General features: G+C 43.5%; 1 long non-coding RNA gene across 1 annotated transcript in view; it reads left to right on the top strand.

Annotated features, from left to right (window-relative positions):
• The first annotated feature begins 8,619 nt into the window (after positions 1–8,619).
• LOC101429577 (uncharacterized) overlaps positions 8,620–24,651 on the top strand; it is a 54,290-nt gene continuing 38,258 nt past the window's right edge. The window contains exons 1-3 of the long non-coding RNA XR_188707.2: positions 8,620–8,692; positions 12,789–12,869; positions 22,543–22,644. This is a non-coding gene — a long non-coding RNA (uncharacterized lncRNA). The remainder of the gene's footprint in view (positions 8,693–12,788; positions 12,870–22,542; positions 22,645–24,651) is intronic.

Raw genomic sequence — 24,651 nt, 5'->3', positions numbered from 1 at the left:
TCCCCAGGGTGATCACAGGCCAAAATACCTTTGCGTGATTAGCCTCTGCCCATGTTTTGCCTTTGTGAATTTCTTCTTGTAGGTTTGTGTTAAAATGCTTTAAAATGTTCTAAAAACTATAAAACTGGTAAAGTGTCTTTATCTAGCAAAAAGATTATTGCCTCAGAAACCCAAAGACTGTTAGCTAAAACAATGAACCTCTAATCACTTAATGGCCCTTTGATGGCCAGTTTAACTGGGAAACTGTCAGACAATAAAGTCATAAAAAACTGTGAAGAAAAAAATACAATTTGGCTTGGCAACTTCATGTTAAAATTTAGCCAGCCTGTCTCCCATGTCTAAGATGGCCCCAGCAATGAAAAGGAATAAAATTATTTTATTTTAATCTGTGGTTAATTCTGTGTTCAACTTTAAAATCTATTTTAACTTTGTCAGTTTGCTTGTGCCTAGAAAATCAAATTTAAAGTTCACCTGTTACAAGTTAGATAATAGTAAATGGTAACCTGTAAATGAATCTTTGTATGCCAGTACTGTCTTGCTGGTAAATTTAATGCATAACTCACAAGTGAAATTTATTTAATTGCTGAAAAAGGTGGAAAAACTGCTCAGAATTGTTACTAATAAAATTATTTTAATTGCATAATTAAAAAATAAAGGTACCCAAATGATTTTAATAAAAACTTTCTAGAAACTAAGAATTAATATCATTATATAAGTACCTTTATATATATACATATATAACTAATAACTGAAATTATTACAGCAGAGTAAATGTAGCTTAAATTTCAGCTATTATAATAATACTCTTAAGCTAATTTACTTTTGTTTATGACTACTTCAAGTTTATTTAGTGATTACCATAGTAATAATAATTATAACTTAAACTTATCTTTAATTATAATTATTTTATAACTAATTTCACCTACCCCAAGGCTTCTACTATTGTGATAATAATTATAAACTGAATTTGCTTTTGCTTGTGATTACTGCCAGTCTGGGCTCACTCCTTACCTCTGCTTATGGTTCTAAAACAAAAATTTGTATCATAGCATTGGGACATTTTGGTTATAAGTCATTAATTAAAAAACAATTCTTGTGTAAAACTGCATGGTCATAGTGCAAATTTAAAAAAAAAAAAGCCTTTCAGAAGATCTTTCAAATGTTGTTTTGCAGTTAAACTTGTTTTTAATAAAAATGAAAGTTTTAGGTAACTAAGTTGTGTTTCTGTGTCAAACTATTCATGCCTGCCTATTTGTTCAGTGTATATCTTCATACATAGGCTAGTAATATCAAATTAACAAATAATTCTTTAAAAACCTCTATTCAAATAGTTAAAAATTAAAATATGCAGATACATATGTAATGAATATCCCTAGAATACAAATTAAGCTAATACAATTTATTTAGTTTCAATGTTATCTCTGGTTTATAAAATACCAAGTTAATAAGTTAACATATGCAATAAATCTTTTAAATGATGAAAATTCTAAGTTCATGTCTAATGAAATTAAATTGAAGAAATGTAGGGCTGCCCACTCTTAATTGCATAGAGTTAATTCCATTGGTTGTTAATTGTAATATAAGGTAAATTAGCTAGTCTGTGGTTATGGTCAATTATAAAAAATTTGTAAAACATCTTCCAAACTGAAGCATTTAAAGGGCTCTAGTTCTAAAAAGCCATTATTAACTAGAAACCTAGATTGATATTAATGGCAAAAAAAAAATAACTTCATAGCAATAAAACCTGTCTAAAAGTCACCTCAATGTACATATTCAAGTAGTAGTCATGAAAAGTTACCTTGATTCCATTGGGAATCTTCCATTTTCATTTTTAAAATGGAAAAAGTTTTCCTCTACTGCTAAAGTAAAATACCTGCTAATCAACATCTTCATGGTAAAAGTGTAAAATTAAAAAGCAGAGTACTAAAAAGTTAAGTTATTTGATATGTAACACATTGCATTACAAATGTTTAAAAGGTATATAAAAATCAAGGAATAGGGCAGGTGGACTTGGCCCAGTGGATAGGGCATCTGTCTACCACATGGCAGGTCTGCGGTTCAAACTCCAGGCCACCTTGACCCGTGTGGAGCTGGCCCATGCACAGTGCTGATGTGCGCAAGGAGTGCCGTGCCACGCAGGGGAGTCCCCTGCATAGGGGAGCCCCATACGCAAGGAGTGCACCCGTAAAGAGAGCTGCCCAGTGTGAAAGAAAGTGCAGCCTGCCCAGGAATGATGCCACCCACACAGAGAACTGACACAACAAGATGATGCAACAAAAAGAAACACAGATTCCCATTCTGCTCACAACAACAGAAGCGGACAAAGAAGATGCAGCAAATAGACACAGAGAACAGACAACCGGCAGGGGAGTGGGGGGCGGGGAGGAGAGAGAAATAAATCTTAAAAAAAAAAAAAATCAAGGGATAAACTTCAGCATTATCAAACTCTCTTGTGCATTCAAACCAGCCTTGAATACATTGCTGGCTGCCTCTCCATATGAGTTATTGGCTAAATTCATCACTGACCCCCAAAACAATAAAAGGTATCTACTACATCTCTGTTCCAGCTCCTGAAGTCGATGAAAACTATGTTGCAGTTTCAAACTCCTGCAGCAGCCAACAATGGCTCAGTACAACCAAATGTACAATGGATATCGCCTGCAGACTGGTACTGTTTCATGGTGCCAAAGAGCACGATGCACCAGGCCAGTAAAATACTGAAAACTGCTTTCCTAGTCTCTCTCTCGGATCAGCAGTGCTGTGGCTTACTCACTGTGTGAAGAACATACCAAGTGGAGACATAATCACCAGAGAACTGTAAGTAGAACTTAAATACAAATTGGCATTATGGCCTGCTCCCATGGAGAGATCACATGTATGGCATTGCAAACCTAAAACTTAAATCTATTAACTACAGCTAAAAAAAAAAAATGACTTATGCATTAAGTAGTACATTAATTAGTTTAAGTACTATACTTATATCTTATTCTAGATATATGTCTAATAATTATGGCAATATTTCTATTAAATCATATGCAAAAGTACATTGAACATATTAAAAGTCCTGGTAAACTTCATTTTCTGAATAGTTAATAAACATGTCTGTTAGATAAAGAAATAGACATCTTGCCTGAGAGCAATGGGGCCAACAGCTCTTTTAATCTAAAAGGCCATCAAACTAACCTGGGGGCAACCTCTCACAGTCTTTACCCCATACCAGGTAAAGAATGTGCTTAAGGCGAGGGGCCACCAGTGGCTTATTGGTAGCCAGTTAATTGAATACCAGGCTCAATTGCTAGAAACCCCTGAAGTGCAAAGAAGGCTGTGTCAAACTTAACCCAGCCACCCTACTACCAGTAGCGGGCCCAGAGTCAGATCCTAAAGGACCCCTTCTCCACTCTTGCCTCAAAACTCTTAATCAAAACTACTCAAGCAGGCTAGATTTAAAAGATGAGCTTCTTGTGAATCCAGAAATTAAATGGTTCACAGATAAAAGCAATTTTATTAAGGAAAAAAAATTTAAAGGCAGGCTATACAGTGGTTTCTCAATTTGCAACCATAGGAAACAAAGCTCTTTCCCCTGAAACTTCAGCCCAGAAAACAGTGAATTGCCTTTACCCAAAGTTTAAAACTAGTAGCTGAAAAACAGGCTAATAGTTACACAGACTCTAAGTATGCTTTCCTTGTCCTTCATGCTCACTCTGTTATGTGGCAAGAACGAGGCTTGCTTACTAACAGTGAGTTACCTATTAAGCATAGGCAAGAAATCCTAAATGTACAAGAAGCCGTACTCTTACTTTAAGAAACAGCAGTTGTGCATTGTCCAGGGCATCAAAAACAAACACTGCTATAGCAAAGGGAAATGCTTGAGGTGATGCTGCTGCTAAAGTGGCAGCACAACCCAGATTTCCCTCCTACCCCTTATTCCGGCACCCGTACTGGTACTTAAAATTCCACAGTATACCCAGGGTAAACAAATCGGGATGGCTAACTTAAAGTTCATCCTAAAAACTAATAAGTAGCTTATTAAAATGCTCAAATCTACCTGCCAGGAGCAGTGCAATAAAAAGTCCTTCCTGAAGTTCACCAAGGCATTCATCTGGCAAAAAAATGCCCTAACCAGCTTAGCCACCAAACAGGTTTAAAAAACAAAAAGCCTGATAAAAACAGTCAAAAGTTTTTCAAAAGTTGCTCAATTAAAGCCGAAATACAAAACCTTTATTCTGTAGTTTTGATCACTCCCACAGCTATTAAAGCTAAAGAAATGTCCAGCTTCAGGCACTAATCTTGAATAAAATCAGCTACCCAAGAGAACCAGCTCACCAGAAGCACCTGACGAAACACATGAGTGCCAGTCATTGAACAGCCTGGATTGTGTCTTCAAAAAAACAAAGCTAAGTGCCTAATACTGTTGTCCATTACAATTTCTCTCTGAAGTTAACCAAGAACGTAACATAACTTTATGTATATACCATTCCCCACTAACTTTAAAAAGTTGCCGTCTTTGCAAGTGCCTAACCTTTTCTACTTCCGTAATCCAGGGTCCTCTCAAAAAAACGATTTATTCCCAAAGTTCTGATTAAGTCTGTTTCTTTTGGAATGAGCATTTTGTTAACCATGTGAAAGCTTCACCCAGCTTCTTACAGAATGGCAGACCCATCTTCTTCCAGTTAAAATAACAAAGTTTTTACACCTTGTCAGCTAGGGACTACAGCCCATGGCCAGCAGGAAGTAGCTGCAGAAAAAAGAACATCTCCCTTCAGCACCCATCTAAGATTAAAGGTGTAAACTCTCTAAAGGGAAAATTTAAATTAGTGGATAAATCTGGAGCCTGGCAAGAAATCCACGTGAACACCAGTAACCCTCAGAATAGCTGCCGGAGGTCTCCCACCCCCAAGATTCTGCTGTCCAGAACAAAAACTTCTTCTGGAAACAGGAAAAAGTCCTGGATATTACCCAGGGGCTTTGTCTTTGGGCCCTCACTGGAAAATTAATAAGTAGGGTAATCAATCAAAACAACAAATAGCCGCCCACCTCATAACTCCAACAATAGTGATACCAAAGCTTAGCAAGTTAAGCTGGCATCAAGGGGGGAATGATATGAGCTATGTGTGGGGGCTGTGTGTTTCTTCATGAATAACCTGGGCTGTGTGTATAAACAATAAGAACTGCAGCCCCACCTTTCATAACCATGCCAACCACTCCAGTCCCAGAAAGCCAATTAAGTGATACAGGCTCTATAGACTTTGGATATTCAGGGAGAATGCAAAGTAAATATGTTAATTCACACTTACTGGAAATTGGGGAATATGTGTTAATTCAAGCTTATCTAGTATTCAAACAAAGCACCGTTTGACTCCCAACTCTTACATCCTCTGTATAAAAGGAACTCAAAAATCCCATTCAGGGCTCAGGGTTTTGAACAAGAGTTCCTGAGCCTGGCTGGTCATAAGTAAATTTCCCTTCCCAAAATTATTACTGAGTCCTGGCCTTCCATACACAATCATTGAATCTCTCTGTTTCCACAACAATCTAGATTAAGTAGGTTTGAAACAAATGCCCACTGTAATAAATCGAGTTTTTTACTTCAGAAGTTTATGAAAGGCCTGGGTTTAGAGGTTTAAATGGCTTTTAATGGCTTAATGGATTTAAATCCTCAGAGCAAGAGAATGCAAGGAAACTAGAGCTCTGGATGGATTGCTGACCACGTTCTTCTGTTTTGATTTTTCACTTCCCAGTCACGTTCTTGAAGTTAAGGCACTCCTGGTCTCACGTACAAATCTCTGAGACAAATGAATGACAAATCTGAGTTGTGTCCTTTCATTACCCTATGAAGAGAGTATGACACATTCTGTGGAACTGGCACAGTTGGTCTATGGACTTCACTGCACCCTAGCCCTAGCCAAACAAGAAAACAACGTTCCCATAGCAACCTTAATGAGTCCACACTGCATACACTTAACAGTTTAACTAGCACTTTCCAGTGACACAGATACTCCTGAACTAGGGAGCGCACCATCCCTGCTATGAGAGCTTTACTTTGGGTACTCCATGACCTTTGGGTATTTACATTCCAACCAAACAGTTACAGTGCTCTAGGGTTGGCTTTTAATACATAGTCTCTTTTTGAAGGCATGTAGCTGGTGAATGCCTTTGAACAACTTGAAAAAGCAATGAGCTCCAAATAACAAAAGCAATGTGTTAGAAGATGTTATTATTAACTCCCTAGCCATCCTTCAGAGTGTCAGAAACACCCTCCCAAGGAGCAGGGAGTCTTATATTGGTACAAATTCCCTGGGTCTTGACATTCAGTTCCAGGGTTTTAATTGACTCCAGACTCACATATCATGTACCCCCTGAAAGACAACAGTCAACTGCAAACGCTCATCACCACCCACTCCCAAAACTGTCTGAAACTCTGGGAACTCCAAGAGAAAAGGTGTAAAGACTTTGTCAGATCATTAGCACGCGATTTTCAGAGGCCTCTGCAAGGTAAGATTTGGCTGAATCTGTGATCAATTCCTTCAGCTACCATGAGCCTGTATTCTGGAAGGCTTAGTGATTTACATGCTATATTTCTGACCTTCACACCCCTTCCCTTGATAAAACAAGAAAAAACAAAAAGCAAAGCCCATTCATGGTTTTTTTACATAAAACCAAGGAAAAAGAACTGATGTTCATTTAGCAAATCTAATGCCGTCAGTTGCTTTCATTCATACAAACACCCACAGAAAGACACATGTGCACACACCAGAGCTAGAGAATATATAGAGGCAGACATATAGAGAGACAGAAATAGACATAGATATTGATACATATCTTCTCCTCAATATAATCCTTTGAGGTCCATGCAAATAGCTTATTAATAGATGTGGAAACTGATGCACAGACCACTAAAAGCCTGATTAAGACCACTTGTAATTTTTTGGTCTCCAAAGCCTCTCATTCTTCACTATAACTTGCTGTGTCATTGTCATATCATTCATTTCATGAAATTTCATTGACCACCTACTGTGCTTCTGACTCTCTGCTAGGCAGAGGTATATAAGGATGAATGAAATAGACATAGTCACTGACGCATCCATCTGAAATAGCAGAAATAATAACCAAGAACACATTAGTGCTCAGCTGAGGACTAAGAAACAACGGAAAGGTTAGTATGAAGGGAATGAATGCAGGAGTGATATTAGATATCAGGGTCCTGAAAATTCTCTCAGGAGGTCATTGTGACCTTTTGTCACACCCAAAGACCTGGAACCTTATGGTCACAATTTTGCAGTCTCTCGATCACAAACATACACATATACATCAAGTGTCTGCATTCTCTGGGGTCTAGGGACAGCAGATGTAGCAAATAAAAATGCAGGGTGTCCAGTTAAATTTGAATTTCATACAAATAATAAATATTTTTAAGTATATGTATGTCTCAAATATTGCATAGGACATACACACTAAAAATTTGTTCTTTGTGTTTCTGAACTTCAAAACTAACTGGGTTTCCTTCATTTTATGTGGCAAACCCATTGGGGACTTACTTAATAATTTTAAAGTGAAATAGAATAAAAGGTAGATTTTATTGACATAGATATTGGAAACTTGAGTTTAATTGGGTGTTGATGGTATATGGTAATGGTTGAGAAGAGCTGACTTTCAATCAAAAAAGAGGCATCTCCCCAATCTCTTTATATGGTAAATACAGTCCATTAAACCCATGTAACACTAACTCTGGTACATAACAAACACTCAGTTAATATCAGCTATGATTGTTTAATTGTTCTCCTTACTGCTGTGGTGTGCTCATTAATCTATCGTGCTAATATCTAATGATCCTTACTGTTTTCCAGCACTGCACTGGGGTTTTCCACAGACAGGAACTCTTTCATTCCTTCCAATGGCCTTATAAGAAAAACACTGTTTTTTGAGGAGGAAACTGAGGCTGAATGGAACAGTGTCTTGCCCAGGTTGAGAAAATGATGGTTTCACCCCAATTCTAATCCCTGGGGCTTCTCCATCACAGTAAGAACAAAAATAGAGTGGTTGTGTTTTAATATAAAACCACAAAGGAGGGGAAATGAATAACTATAGCTAATTCTAATTAAGCAGCACTAAATATATCTGGTGTATCTTTGCAATGAGTCTCTCTTTGCTGTGTGTGGTTACTTGTGACGGGTTACCCACCTCTCTTCTCTGCAGACATAAATAGCTCCAAGCATTGGAAGGAGGTGTGGGAAGGCTGGAGCTGCAGAAAGAGCAAAGAGACCCTGGTTTAAAAATTCCACATTTGCTAGAATAAACAGGAGCCAAGCACAGTCAACAGATGAATTGCAGGCCTCAGACTTGGCTCCTTTGCCCTAAGACAAAGAGGAGGGCAAACACAGAGAATGAAAGATGCTGTTTTTCAAAACCGTTGCCTTTGGGTGTACTAAAAGAGCACTGCCCTGGGGTAGAGATGAACTCCAGTCCTCTGGGATATTTCCTAAGCTTCTTGCCATCAGACCCTCCCACTCCCCACCCCCAGAAGATACTGGTCCAAAGACCAAGAGCTAATGATTAAGGGACTCCAAAGGGGGACAGACAAAGTCTGCAAAGTCTCAGATTGTTCTCTCAGAATCTGAAAATCTCCAGGAAAGGAGAAGGTGCTGCACACGGTGGGAAGTCTGAGTTACAACAGCTTGCAGAACTGCTCTTCTGGGTAAGCGTGGACAATAAATATAACAGAACCTACACCCCCAGTGTATAATTTCCAAAGTTCCCTGTAATGTAAGTATGATATTTATAATTATGCTTGTTTTGCAGCTCAGGTCCCGGAAGACCTGACAGTTTGGTTTTGTGATACTTCCAAAGTTTTATAGCACATCTATGGGAGAGCCAGAGTGAATGAGTACAGAAGGAGCTGGATTTCAGTTCATTCAGTCCAGTCTCCTCCCCATAGTGCCAAAAGCTTGTAAAGGATATTATCATGCACTTGCCTGTCTGTATTTTCTGCCTTTTCTCTCATTACTACAGATGAAGCTACCCAAAGCCAATCTCTCTACTGATACAGCAATACCCATCCACCCTCCCATCCAAAGACATTATTCTAAATACTGATTCTTCCAGCCTCATCAATTATGCCCTCACTACTTGGCCATTCTTATCAGTATATAAACATGATATCGTAATCTCCAATCTGGATATGTATAGATGTATCTTCTTTGACACCCTATATCCTTCCTGTTCTTGCTCCATCTCTCTAGTCCCTTTGCATTTAAAAAGGTAGATCGTTGAATTGTTATAGGATGGGGGAGATGAGTAGACATGTGAGAAATGAAATCTATTCAATGATTATAGAATCTAGGTGGTGAACACATGGTTTTGCACTGTACATTTCTTTTGACCTCTTTGCATGTTTGAAAAATTTCAAAATAAAATTTTGGGACAAAAGTTGTCTATATTTGTTCTCAAGTCCTTTCCTCTCATTCTCTCTTGAAATCACTCCAATAAGGCTTTCACCCCCAATATCTATGCAAAACAGTTCTTGTCAAAGTCACCAGTAACATCGGTTTTGCTAAATAGAATTGTGTCTCCCAAATCCTCAGTCTTGACCTTTTGCAGCATTTGACACATTTGGCTACTCCCTCCCCATTTTGACACTTTCGTTTCCCACTTTTGTTTGACACTTTTGGGGGATCACTCTAACTTCATTTTCCTCCCAGGTAATTGGATTCTCAGTCTCAATCTCATCCTTCCAATATCTAAATAGTAGTGAGTCACAGGACTCATATATCATGCCCCCTTTCTATTCACACTCCCAGAGTGAGCTCATCCAGTCCCTTGGCATTAACTGGTATTTTTGCAGATGACTTCCAAAGATATATTTTTTAGCTCAGATAACCCCTCTGAACTCTGGACCCCTATTTCCAACTACTGCCTATTCTACATTTCTGCTCGATGACTTAATAGACACTCCAATCTCAAAATCTAAAAGTCAAACACCTGGTTTTACACCAGCACCCTAAGTCTCACCAAAATCTTATCACCCCAAGAGCACCGTGTGAACAAAACTAAGCTAGCATGCTGGAGGGTAAGATTCTTTTGAAAGAAAAATGAGGCACCACAATTGATGCCCTAACAACAGCGAGACATTTGAGTGAGGCCATCCTAGATCAGCCAGTTGCCAGCCAACTTACAGCGAAAGACACATGTATGCAAGGCTCAGGAGAGATTAGCTGAGCTCACCCAGTCATGATTATTGAGCCATTTAATAATTTTAAAATTATTAAGACACTATGATTTTTGAGATTTGTTCTTGCTGAAAAATTAAAGAAAACCTAAAATATTCTAGAAACTATGAGTATTTTGAAGGAGAGTCTTTCTTAATGAAAGACAATTATGTAGTTTTTAAAATGTATGCAATACATCCCCTTACACTTCCACAGTTTTTTAGTACAGGCAACTTTACAAATCAGTATAGCATCTTCCATCTATGTTTGAGATGCTTGGATAATGTTTTCTTTACACTCTTTCTAGGTTGTTGAGACACCTGGTTTGATACACTCTCTGCCCACATGAACAAGAGATAGATAAAATATAGATATAGATAAAATACAGATTAGGTCTGTATTAAATGTGCCCTGTTTTTGCTTCTAATGCCATGTGGTATTTGATGAATTTTAAACCTGCTTAATGTCATTTATATGTCTGACACGCCTCCATTTTATACTCATTAATGCTTGAGATGGAATCAAAGTATGCTGAATTATTAAAGACTTAATTTTTGACGCAAGGTAGGTTCAAATATGTTTTCAAAATTTATTATATTTCTCAGATTCCTTGAGCGACTTTATTAGGAAACCATTGAAATCCACCAATTTTGGATTTGATCTGCTGGAAAGAGTGACCCAAGGCCTTAGTAACTACAGAGTTCCCAAAACCTGACCCAGAACAATTAAACTTAACTGAACAAAATATTGTGAAGGTATTAGCAGACTGATCAGATGGCTAGAGTAAAATAGAAGACTCTGAGGGTTTTGTAAAACCCTGAATATACTGACATAGACTTCCTTTTCCTTTTCTCATTTGTTTGGCTCCCTCCTACAATACTGTGCTCACAGGGTAGGAGCCAGGCCTGTGGGACCCCCCTGCCTGAATTCCCCACCCTAACCCACCCTACCCAAGCTCATTTACATGGTTCTCATCTGTGCCCCCCAAACTTTTCTGTGATTATGTCTATCTCAGCTCTTAACAGATGGAGCTGATGTGAGTTTTTCAATCATCTATTCTATTAGACTGATATTTCTGGAGGTCAAGCACCAAGACTTTTTTACAACTGTATGCCCTGTGTCCAGAACAGAGTTTGGCTCAACATTGATGGTTCAAATAGGCCTATTCATCTGGATGAAATAAATAGCATTTCATGTCTCATTTTCAAGTACAGATCTCCTCCAAGAATCTTGAGAGATGATGAAAACTCTCAAGATTGCTACCATCATCATCATTACAATCACTTACTTAATTTCAGTGGCTGTGTTTCCTGGATTTAATTTGTTTCCCCAATCTTAATTATCGAGTAAGCAGTGGGAGGCTGGGCAGAAATCCAGGCCTCCTGGCTCTGAATCTGTTCATCGTTTTCACAGCATTATTACCATTAGTCTGATGGAGAACCAGAGAGGTCAATGTAGCAAGAGTGGTAGAGAGAAGCCTGGAATAGCACATCAGAGCCAGGACCCCAACAAATGAGTGAGAAGACAGTAACTATTCAATAAACAATGGCCCTACCCTGTCATTATGCTTGCCAATTTATATGTTTCACTTCTTTTTAATTCTCACAATAGCTCTATGTGGCAGGTAATAACTTTGCCGACGAGGAAACTGAGCTGCTGTGAAGTTTTTTCTAGGAAAGGCAGTGAATAAGTGAATGGCATCAAAGCCCACTCACCACTCTTTGAGCCATCTCGCCATCTTGTATGACCCAAGGATACTTAGGACATCATTTCAAATGATGCCAATAATAAAAATTTCTCACAGTTTCACTTACAGGTAAAATAGAAAATCTATGATATCCAGGAACACAGCCAACTTTACTGGCGCCAGGGTAAAGAGAAGAATGCTAGTAGGAAAAACAAACAAATAAACCATATAATTCTTTAGGACCCAGCTGCTCTTTAAGTTAGAAGTATACAGAAGCAGGCATGTTTAGTGAAGATTAAATATGCTGTGTATGAATTCCTTGACCACACATTTCAATGGCAAACAGCTGAGCGCTTGGTGGATTTTGGAGGAAGATACCTCCTAAGTATTGCATGGGGCATACTTACACTAAAAAATACTTGTTGTTTACCTGAAATTCAAATTTAACTGGGGCATCCTGTATTCCTATTTGCTGAATCTGGCAACACTGTCTCTGTTTAACAGTGAGGAAACTCAACCATACCCCTGTGTTGTCGGCCAGAACTGCATCCCACATCCATGTGGAGACCAACCCTTAGCAAGGGGGATGAAAATCTCCATGGATGACTTTGATCACCATGGATAATCCCTTTGGGTCTCCTGAAGAATATGGTCACATTAAAAATCTGGGTTTTGTGAGCCATAGAGAAGAGGGACAGGAGTTGGAAAGGCAACCAGCAGCATCAGCCCCATTCCTATGATAATGTGTTCCCTGGCTGACATCTTCTCCTCCAGTCCCAGCCAAGCAATATGTATCCATAGGACAAGGCTATGGAAGGAAGTGGATAGCATAAAGTGAGACAACCTCCCTCCTTGTTCTTTGCATGTCCTTTGGTAGTTACCACTTCATGTTCCTTCAGGACAATGCCTCAGGGGTAGTGCTGCAGAAAGAAGATTGCCCACTACAGTATGAATAAGAAGACAAGCTGCTCCACAGAATGGTACGTCTGGCTCTGGGTCATGTGTGCCCTTGGGCACACACTTTCTGAAGTCTTGCTGTACTCATCTTCCAAAGGGCAAGAATCACCCAAAGGAGGTAAAGTCTCTTCCCACTCTTGACAATTGTGGCTCCACTCACCCAACACCGACTTTGGCATCTTAACCTTTTTTCATGTTTTCATTCATTTACCATCAAACTCTAATTGATATCAAATATATCTGAGGCAGGCACTGCTGATAAAATATGAAGAAAATGTGGCCCTCCCTGATACTAAGTTCACAATCCAAATGACATGCAAACAGCTAAGAACTACTCTTTGTGAAAATGCAAATACAGAGTTTTAAAGAAGGGACTGTAGGATCTCTGAGGAGGGAACAAGTAACCCCCTCCGAGGGAATCTGGGAAGAGTTTAGGTGATTGCTGAAGTGGATCTTAAAAGAGAAGTAGGAAGCCTTCTGTCAGGCAAAGAGCCAGCTCTAGTCAAGGAGACATGAGAAGCTCCATTTGGACAGAAAGAAGTTTCCATCATGGTGAGCCATGATAAAAGAGAAGCAGAGTTACTGCTTCACTAGAAACGGAGATAAAAATGAAGGATACAAATCTTATGAGAACCCAGAGACAATTATTTTTAAGCATCAATTCTTAAAATGTCTTTGCTAGCTAGCAACATTGATTCACTCAAGTGATATTGAAGTTCCTTGAAAAATAAGGTTGCCAGCAATGCATTTCTTAGTGATGGGCTACAGGTTCCTGGAGCCATGCTTAAATGCAATGAGGAATGTATCACCTCGCTATGTATTGGGTTCATGTGTAATAAGGGAATGGCCAAGGTCTAAAATCAAGAATTACCCTGACTTTCCATCTCATGGTGTTTATATCATCCCCAACCTAAATGAGGCACCTACAAGGACCACTGGTGGTTTTCAGGTTGAAAATCAGCATTTATTTCTTTCAGAAGGAAGCTGGCATCTCATTTTGTAAGGGTGATGTGTCATTACAAAGATGCACCGAAAGGTTAAAATTCGAGCACACTCTTGAACAGTCTAAGTGGCCTACAAGCTAGAAGGGAGCTTTCATTAGATATAATGGCTCTTCTACCTTGAAATGCAGGGGAAGGACGTACACTACAAGAAAATAGGAAACACAAGGTGGGCAAATAAATGCACTCTCAAATCAGGACAGACAGGGTTTTCTTGGTTTTGAAATGGCATAGCCCTGCACACAAATGGTGAAGAGCAGTGAGCAGAGACAGATGGTCTTGGGGTGGCTTGGGAGCCTCCTTTCCCCCTGATTTGTAGCAAATGCCATTTAGCTGTTTTTACCATCGTCACTGCCGGTAACTGGGAATGACATTCACCTACCTTAAGTGAGCCAATAGCTTTCTTCTCAAAAGCCTCCCCAAATAATGGGGCTTTCTGATCTCCTATTCAGTAAATTCTGGAGCAGAGGTTGTCCTTATGCCCATCTAAGTGCCTAGCCTGGGCGTAAACCTCTTTCTTTCTTGCCCTATGCATAGTACTTTTCATACTGTACTTTTCAGGCTGTACTTTTCAGAAGACTTTACTAAACCCTAGAGGGAAAGAAGCAAAAATAAACTTAATGAACTTAAAAGCCATAAAGACCGGCTTGGATTTTGATGGAAATTTACTTTTAAACTTGAATGTTACTCTCTCTCCTGTAAAACTCCTTTGAGATATGAACTCACACCTAGAACATAAAACGTAAACTCAAGCCAATGTGCACATACCATTTACCATTATCTTCCAAACCTCTCTCTACAGCCATTCTGCATAGATTGCTGGCTCTGTAGCTTCCAACCACACCTTGGTTTTCCAACTTGAAGCTCAGCACTATTTGCCACTTAAAACCTGGGTACATTTCAGCAATGATTTTGCCTTTTCAGTTTGCTCCACTGTCTTTATTGGCCTTGGAATCTTTAGACCCCAATAATTGGGCTAATAAACGACAAGATATTTCCTTGACTTTGTTGGAAACAAGTGGGACTCATTATTAAACTGATTTTATTTTCACTAACTCTCACAAACAGACCAAACTCACTCAACCTGAGTGTTAGTTTAATTCAAATGAAGATCTCTCTTAGCCAAGGGTACCTGTCAGAGTAAACAGAGGCAGAACTAATACCAGTCAAGAAGACAATACTAACAGATGAGTTACTGGAAGTGGCAAGATCTCAATTCCTCTGTTTTAATTAATTATCTTATCCACCTATTTATTTCCCTAGTCATTCAATAAATAATGATTTTGCACATCAACCTTCTTCTAAAATCTTGTAACAATAAAGAATCCTCTCACCCCTTCATCTAGTGGGATAAAAAAACACAAAAACATATGCACAATTAACTAATCAATAATAGATTTAGCCAACATTTATTAAGCTCCTACAATAGGCTATGCTGTGAACAAATATAAATAAACATATTTGGCTGTGAGTTTCCAATTTCAACCTTTCTCCTACCCAAATTGTATCAAAAAGCTATTGTCTTAGGGAACGGGTATAGCTCAGTAGTTGAGCCCCTGCTTCCCATGTACAAGGTCCTGGGTTCAACCCACCATTTAACAACTCATTTAATTCCTCAATCAATCATCTTTCTAAACACCATCCTACTGTCCCTAATACTGTCTCCCCCAAATCACCAGCTGACCAAAAGCATCAAGCATCACTCCTGCTCCCTTCTAGCCACACATCTCTGAAGAGTTCCAGGTGAAGCTCTGGAGACAGGGATTTTGGTGTCATCAGTGTGGAGGTAGATGATGTGGGAAGTCACAAGGCTTCAGGCCAATGCAGTGAGACAATAAGAGGAAGAGGAATGAGGAAGGGGCCTTGCAGACCATCAGTGCACAAGGGAATGGACAGAGAGGTAGGAAAAAAAAAAAAAACAGAAAATAAGAGTCAACAAATTCAACATAGAAAAGGCTTTAGAGCTTTAAGTAAAGGTCAACGGCCTCTAATCCTGCCAAGTTAGATGAGAAGTGATAAGTCATTAGGATTTGGCACTTTTAGGAGGCCTCCATATTTTTAGAAACCATTTCCATCAAGGTGGGGTAAGTAGTAAAAATAATAGTGACACATGAATGTAATACAATGGAGCCAATTCATGCAGAACTTCTTTTAAAAATTGACCAGGAAGTGAGGAAGTCACATGAGAGTGCTTTCAAAGGACAGTGGAGCCCAGATTTGAAGATCTGTTGTTGTTGAACATGAGTTGGAGTTGAGAGCATTTTGGAGGTTGAACTGGGTGTGGTTTTTATGGCTAGCTAGAGAAGAGTGGTGAGAGGAGGAAGATCCTAGGGTGGTGAGGCGAGAAGAGCACCAGAAGCAGGCAGGGGCAGGCCCTGGGTGGGAGGAGCAAAGCCCTTTACGTAGGAAAAGCAGAACAAGCTTGTTACTACCTCTTCCATGGAGGCCCATTCCAACTCCAGCTCACCTAATGCCAATTGCCTTTTCTCACTGTGGCAGGACCATGCACAGAGTAGATGGAGAGCAATCATCTGTAGAGCACAATGTTCAGAGAGACTGCCTTGCATGGTTCAGACACGGCTTCCTGTGGAACCCTCTTTGGAAGCCTGGGTGTGTGGATCCAGCTCCACCTTGGTGTGGGCAGCAGATGCTCTGGCCCTGTGATGTCTGCCACTGTTTTTGATTCTCCTTCCTTGTCTCTCTCCTTCCCATGTAACTCCTACCCTCTTATTTCCCATGCCTCTCTCCTCCTGACGACAGTCAGAGACACCCAGTCATTCTACAATGTACTGGGAAAAGCCAGAGCCCTTTATGTAAAGACACGTAGAGCCTTCTTCATAGTGGGAGGCCTGAGCAGTAGTTGGCTAGACAGCAGGAAACCCTAGCTCATCTGCCTCCTCCCTCTCCTTCCCAGGGGTGTGGGGATAGTGGGGTGTGGGGAAGAACTTTCCTTGAAGTACTAAAGGGTCTTAACTACATGAAGTGCCCAGCCATGCAGTGAGACCCCTTTACAGAATTCAACAGTGTCCTTCTGCTCCATGGGAAAGTGGGAAGAAATCCAACTCTGGACTAAAGAGACAGTGGGTGGCACATTCTGTCTGCTCTCCCCACAGCCAGAACCACTGGGCCCCACAGAGAGGCTTAGCCCAGACCCTGGGAGAAGAGCTGGCCTCTCGCAGGAGCTTGGTGTCCCTGCTTGTCTGCTATGGCCTTAAATTTCACTGACCGCTGGTCCACCTTGACCCCTTCCCATGTCCTGAGACTCAACTCTGCCTCCTTCCAGAGGCTGCCCCCACCTTGCACCCCAGGCAGAGCTGTGGGAGTTCCACTTACCTAGAGATCAAGCTCTTGCTTCTCTCTCCTGCGCTGTCCCCTTTGTAGGACATCCTCCATCCTACTCATCAACCAGTTCATAAATCCTGCAACCTGTTATAACCCGTCTCCAAAGGATTTAGTCTCAGGAGACACACCCTCCCCAATGCCAACCGCTCACCTGAGCCCCTCTGGCCAGGCTTTCTGATTCCACCTGTGCCTCAGTGTATTAGGCAGCCAAAGGGGTGCTGGTGCAAAATACCAGAAGCCTTTTGACTTTTATAAAGGGTATTTATTGGGGATAGAAACTTAGAGTTACCAGGCCATAAAGCATAATTTAGTTTCCTCACCAAAGTCTATTTTCACATGTTGGAGCAAGATGGCTACCGATGTCTGCCGGGGTTCAGGCTTCCTGGGTCCCTCTCTTCCTGCATCTTGCTTCTCTCTGGGCTCAGGGCTCCTCTCTTTCCAGGGCTTGCTTCTTTTTCCTCTGTGTGCTTTCTTCCCAGGGCTCCAGCTTAAAAGTTCAGCATCAAACTCCAACATCAGAAACCTCCAACTCTGTCCTTTGCCATGCCTTTTATCTGTGAGCCCCCACCCACTGGTGGGTGGGGACTCAACACCCTACTGACGGAGCCCAATCGAAGCCCTAATCATAATTTAATCATGCCCAGGTACGGACCAGTTTACAAACATAATCCAATATCTATTTTCGGAATTCAGAACTATATCAAACTGCTACACTCAGTATCCTCATTTGTAAAATGGGCATAATGGCAGTGCCCACCCCCCCAGGCAGATGCGAGGTAGTGTGTGCTGTGGACAGCCTGGCCTGTGGTCCATGGTGGATGTTAGCAATTTTGCTAATCGTCTGCTTTCCTTTTGAAAACAGCACTGGCACTCATCTGTCCCTAGCCAGGCTCCTACTTCAATCCTTGCTTACACAATGTGCCCCTAAGAGAATGCCCAGCTGGGAATGGAAAATGCTGAGGAGCCCTACATAAAATCTGATCCCCAGGAGAGGCTCCCAGGATACAGACAAGCATAGATTTGAGTTTGAATCTAAGCTTCCATGTTTATTAGCATTGTGACTCCAAGTGAAATCACTCCACCCCTGGAGCTTACTAGCGTCCCTAGTAGGGTTTGTGGGGTAATTAAATGAGATGATGCAGGAAGCACACCCCGTCTTCCAGAGGCAATGAGTAGAAGCCTGCACTCCAGCCTGGCCTTTCCCCTGAGAAAGCAGGCAGGGCACCCAGGGTCCTGCCGACCTCGCAGGTTCCCAGGGGAAAGTCATCGAGTCCTTTCTCGAAGGGAACCACGAGGCCACACACACGGGGTCTGCTCCTCCATGGGCCTGAGGGTGTGTTGGATGTAATCACAGCTGCCCAGGCCTCTGAGCTGAATCCCAGCTGGAGGGCTTGCATCTGAGGAGCGCACACATGCTCCCGCAAATGAATGGGCGCCTGGGGAGCAAATGGCTTCTGTCAAGATGTGGGGTCAAGAACCACCCTCCTGTTCTCCTAGGACGGATTATTTACAACTATGTGTTTCCCTCAGTGCCACATGCCAGCTGCTTACAGAGCCCTACTAGAGAACAACTGGGAAGAGCAGGCTGAGAACCCCCACACCCATGGCGTGTGCAGGGTGGGCAGGAGCAGCAGCTCTGGAGCCCAGCGGCCAGGCTTGATTTCCAGGTCTACCACTTAACAGTTTGGGCCAGTAACCTTACCTCCCTGAGCCTCTATTTCCTCATCTGTTAAATGGGCCTTGTAACATCGCCTCTGGCATGGGACCGTGGGGTGCCAGAGTGACTGGTACAGGGCTGACATCCTATAAGTGAGGTGCATTATTATAATTAGCTGGAGTTGGATGAACAGTACATGAGCTCTGGAAAGGAAGGGGAGAGAAGGGAATGGCGGTATAAAGCACCTGTTCCTGCCATGGTTACACGTGCAGTCATAGTTCATCTTCAGAAGGAGCCAAGGCGGTGAGCACATGATTCCCATCCTAAGGTAGAAGAATGAAAGCCTCAGAGAGGTCAAGGGATGGGGAAATCTGTACCATTAACAAGGGATGTGCAGCCCCCTGAACTTGACCCCTAAGCAAGTGCCTGGGGACTGCTGGGCAATTGGGGATTCCCAGGCCAGCTGCAGCCTGGACAGCGGCCAGGGCAGGAGGCTTCAAATGAGAGTCTGGGACTGACTCACTGCCGTGGAGGACCTCTCTGGGGACACAACCCACAACCACAGGAGCCACGTATGGCTGGCACCCTGTGCCCCAAAGCACGGGAGCTTCCTCTGGCTCTTTAGCCAAGGCAAGGGAGGCCATTTGGAGGTGAGGTAGATGCTGCTAGATGCCCTCAGGATGCGGATCCGAGGAGCTGACACCCTCCAGTGCAGGTCTCCTGCAAGCATGCTATTCCTGTGCCTGGAATTTTCTTGCCTGCTGCTGGCTGGCCAGGCCCCACATGTGCTTTATTTTATTTATTATTTTTTTTAAAGATTTTTAAAAATTTATTTCTCTCCCCCGCTCCGTTGTCTGCTCTCTGTGTCCATTCGCTGTGTGTTCTTCTGTGACTGCTTCTATCCCTATCAGTGGCACCGGGAATCTGTGTTTCTTTTTGTTGTGTCATCTTGTTGTGTCAGCTCTCCGTGTGTGCGACACCATTCCTGGGCAGGGTGCACTTTCTTTCACACTGGGCAGCTCTCTTTAGGCAGCACATTTCTTGCGCGTGGGGCTCCCCTGCATGGGGGACACCCCTGTGTGACAGGGCACTCCTTGTGTGCATCAGCACTGCGCATGGGCCAGTTCCACGCAGGTCAAGGAGGCCCGGGGTTTGAACTGTGGACCTCCCATGTGGTAGACAGATGCCCTAACCACTGGGCCAAGTCCACTTCCCCTACATGTGCTTTAGATCTCAGGGGAAAAAGCACCTCCCCAAGAACCCTTCCTAGAATGCCCAAGGTGGGCAAGAGGTCTTGCTTTCTGCCCCATAGAAGCCTGCCCTCAGCCTCTCCTGGCCCTCTGCCCCACATCTGCACTGGGTTTAACTGGCTGCATTCTGCCCAGGCTGTAAGCTCCAAGATGACAGGGACAGTGTTTGTCTAACTACCCTCTCATAGATAGTGCCAGAACTGTTAGCAACATTACCTGATAGTATCGTTCATTATAGGAAGTGGTATGCGTGAAATTCCAAGTCACTGTACTGGGAAGTGCACATGGGCAAGGAGCTGTGACTGAGGTGGACTGCAGTGCTTTGTAGTGCAGTAGCTCTCAGCTGCTCACAGAAATGCTTCTGAGCTGGTTCATTCATCCTTCCACTCACTGATGCAGACAGCATGCATTTTAGGTGCCAGGCACTTGGCAATGCAAAGGGGCTCCATCATTTGGTCAGACAGAGACAACGTGGCCACCTTGGGCATGTGAACATGTGAAGGTCGTAAAGCATGGCAGGTGCCATGCAGGAGGTCAGGACAGGGTGCAGAGGGGCTCAAAGGTAGAGGGGGTTCCATTCACACCTGGGAGCAGCAGGAAAAGGCTTGTAGGGCAAAGAAGTACAGTGGGGAATCCTGCTGGGGGCAGGACAGGGTGCAGTTGGTGGGGTTGTGAGTAGCTCAGCCCAGAATCATGGGGTGTGGGGGCATTTTACAAAAGCCCCAAGAGCAACGACATCCTGATCATGGAGAAAGAAAGCAGTGAGGAGGGCTCCAGGCCTGGGTCCTGGCCCTATCTGCATCTTCGGTAGGAGTCTGGGCTGGCCTGACGGTCAAGCCTCGCATCCCGGTGAGCGATGAGATCCTTGACAGTTGCTGAAACAATGTGGGCAGCAGCCCACAGCGTCTAGACATGGCTGAAACCTGAAAAGTAGAGACCTTGGTGGGGGAGGGGGTGGCTTTAGGGGACCCCTCCCAGTCCAGGACTGTGTTCAACCACCCATCTCCCCCGAAAATGCCCTTTCTTCTTACTGAGGTATGATTAGAGAAATGGCCAGGCTTTGAGCTAAAAATACTAATGCTTTATGTTCCTCCACAGGGGGAAAAGGTAAGACAAGAGAATCTATGAAAGTAACAAGGAATTTCATCCTTCAGTGGACTTTAGAATGGATATTTTAGACTCAGCCATCCATAAACATTGGGTAATATCATACTCTTGTAGCGCAGAATGAATTCTACTGAACAAGCCACAAATCTGCATTAGGCCCAGCGAGGGGGACCCTCTACGAGCACTTAAAAATCTAAGTGACAGTTAGCATCCTCTGTGCCCAGGAAAACATGAAAACGGGTTCCACAGGCAACAGCCAATAGACCAGACAGAACCCACCTGCAGTGCCGTGCTGCTGGGGCATACAGAGAGGGGAGCAGGCAGGCCCTGAAGTTGGGGAGCTTGAGTTCTCTAAGGACTTTGAGACAAAATCCTGAGCGCATCAGCCCTGCACCCTCCCCTCTGGTACCTGCCGATCACACAGGTCCTGGCTTATTTGACCTCAGACTGGGCCCATGCCTTATCCCCTTCCACCCCTATTCTACCCTCACCCCTAAATCAGGGCTGAAGGGGGCAAGGCTGTCCATCTCCCTATCTGCCCTCCTCCTCCATCCTCCACAAGTCCTGGGACTCTGCCCTTGCCATTCCCTTGGCCTGGTTCAGTCCTCGCCCAGGCCCCTTATGCCAGCCCTTCGTTCCCAGCTAGCCCATCACGCCCTGCAGGAAGCTCCCCTGATTCCCGGGATGGATTAGCTGCCTCCTATGCAGTGGCCTGTGGCTTCAGGACAGGAAATGTCAAGACGTTTACAAGTTGGATGCCACTCCTCTCCACCCCAACTCTCCAGCCTCAGTTTCCTCCCCTTCCCCATTAACCAAGCTCCCTCATGCACATTCACATCTTGGGCCCCTGACGAAGCCAACTGTTCCCTCTTTCCTGAGCCTGCCCAAATCCTTCTGACTTTGGAGCCACTGTCCATGCAGTTTCCCCAGGGACTTTCCCATTTTCGTCAAACTGAACTAACAACTAAAAACTTCTTCCTCCTACTCTAAGGATTGGTTCAAGTATCACCCCCTCTCTGAAGCCTCCCCTGACCCCAACCCGCAGAATTGCTGCCTCAAACCTGTGCCCACATGTGTGCCACCATTGAGAGACAAGCATCCCTCTCAGCTGAGTCCCCGGGGCACGTCTGGGTCTAAGCTACCTTTCGGATCCCCAGCACCTGCCCAGCTCCTGACACTCAGGAGCCTCTCTCCTTCTGAAATAGGGAGAGGGAAAAATAAAATAAAGAGGTCTCCTCTCCCCTTATTTGAAGAGTGAGAAACTTGGGCCCCAAAAGGAAGGGACTTGCTCTGGGGATAGTTGCTCATGGCTCTACTTCTACCCCTGTGCTCTCTTTAGGAACAGATGTCTGTGATTATCCAACAGCAAGGTAAACACAGCCCCAGGGAGATGGCACCCACATGCAACCAGCTGCTGCCGCTTTGGATTTTGGGAGAGAAGGTAAGCATGTTCAATAAAACCTATTTTTCTGGAGGCTTCACTCTGTACCTATCAAATTCCACACTAAGCATCTTATATTCCTTATTTCCACTAATCCTCACAACAACCTGAAGGGCTAAGTTCAGTGTCCTCCTGTGAACAAGAAACCGAGACAGTGAGAGTTCCAGTCAGTGCCTGGCCAGGCAGCACAGATACTGAGTGGTCAAGCTGGCTCTCGGGGTTGGAGCGCCGGCAGTCCCCAGTGCTCAGGACAGCCATGCTGTTCTCACGTGCCTACGTTTTGGTTTCCTCAGCACGTATCTGGAATCTGGTTGGGGCTTGGGGAGACTGCACAGCCTGTGCACATTCCATCAACTTGTCAACAGCAGGCTCACTCACAACAGATCTTTTCATTTTCATCCCTCCTCCCCAGACTCATGAGGCTGACAAAGGGGTGTATTGGATTTCTAAAGGTGTCTTTCATTAGAAAAATATGTTCTTTTGATTGCCTCCATCTTGCCAAAGTTGCAAAGGCTCTGGCTGAAGATCAAGTTGCCAAGCCGGATCCCATCCAGCACAGAGATAAACATCAGCTACCTGCTCCCTCCACTGCACTGCCACCATCAAAGGGCACATGCCAGCTGGTCGGCAGGTGGTGGCGGGACAAGGAGACCTGGAACTGGCATGGAGGAGGCCCAGGTTTGACTCCATGGTCTGCCACGAGCCTGCTATGTCTCCTCCAAAACAGAACAGCCATTCTGTCCTCTTGTCTCCCCGGTTGGTTTCCTTCATCTGCAAAGCAAGTTGAGGTCAGGGTGCCATTGTTCTAGGGGATTTTGCAAATTATATACCAGTCATCTTCCAGCTCTAAGTTAACTATGACTCTATGACTCCAAAGAATTTTTTTGAAGAACTGCCCGTTCTGTTGGCCCAGCCAGATCCCAGGCCATCTAAGGTAGGGTCAGCCCTGTCTCTCTTTGAGGAGGTGACTTAGGGCTTTAAACTAGACCCAAAGCAGGATGTGAGGTTTGTGAATGTTGGGACTCTTCTTTTTCTGTTCACCTTGAATGCAGCTCTGTCCATCTGCAGGCAGGCAGCCCAGGGCGAGAGGCAGCCTGGAGCTGGGGGAGGGTTGAGCGCCACCACCTGACCTCTCAAGGTCTCTCCTGGCTCCAGATTCTCTGATTCAATAATAGTCCCTGTGAATAATAGATCTGGTCTCTGTGACACTGTGCATGATAAAGTGACCTGTACAAAGTCCTATTAAGATAAATCACATTTAAGTTTAGGAAATTATATGTTTGAATCCTGTAATTTAGTGTCACTGTGACGGCCTAAGAGGAAGGAGAGGGAACTCAATTAGAAGCTAATTAGACCAGGAGACTCACGAGGCCTGGGTTGTGTTCCTGCCTCTGCTGGAGGAGAGGGAATGAGAGCACCCCATTACCACATTCCCCATGCCTTAGTTCCCCACCTGCAAAATGGGAGGGTCCTTGTGAAAGGGAGAGGGAAGAAAAAGTCCTCGAACAAGAAGGAAGTGAGGTCCCCAAGGGAGCAGGCCAAGAACCCCCTCTTCAGGCCCCCAGTCTCCTCTCTGTCCTGACACTGTTGGCTGCTTCTGAGGACCAGTGAACTCCACACCATGAGATGCCAAGTGTGTACGTGGGTCAGGTTTTCAGAGGGGGAGGCTCACCATAGCTCACATCAGATCCTCAGAGGTAAGCAGTGCTCAAAACACCACAAGCCACTGTGCCTCACCATCCCTTCCTTTGGCATAAAAAATACTTTAAAGTCCCTCCCTCTCTAACCCACACCCTTCAGTCCATTCCCCTCCAGTCTGTTTTGCTTCTTCCTGTTGTGGCACATCTTGTTGAAAGCGTTGGCTATGGCCACCACGCTACTCACCTCCTACTCGCTACTCAATATCCTGCCATCACTGCCCTCCCCCAGGGTCACTACTGGCTCCTGTGAGCCACCTCCATCAGTCCTGGTCCCTCTGACATCTCTGCAGCACCAGCCACTGTTTGC

This window comes from Dasypus novemcinctus, chromosome 18 (genome assembly GCF_030445035.2).
Source record: "Dasypus novemcinctus isolate mDasNov1 chromosome 18, mDasNov1.1.hap2, whole genome shotgun sequence".
In the NCBI taxonomy this organism is placed as follows: Eukaryota; Metazoa; Chordata; class Mammalia; order Cingulata; family Dasypodidae; genus Dasypus; species Dasypus novemcinctus.
Note: the sequence above shows the minus strand (reverse complement) of the source record. Positions and strands in the feature narration are given on the sequence as shown.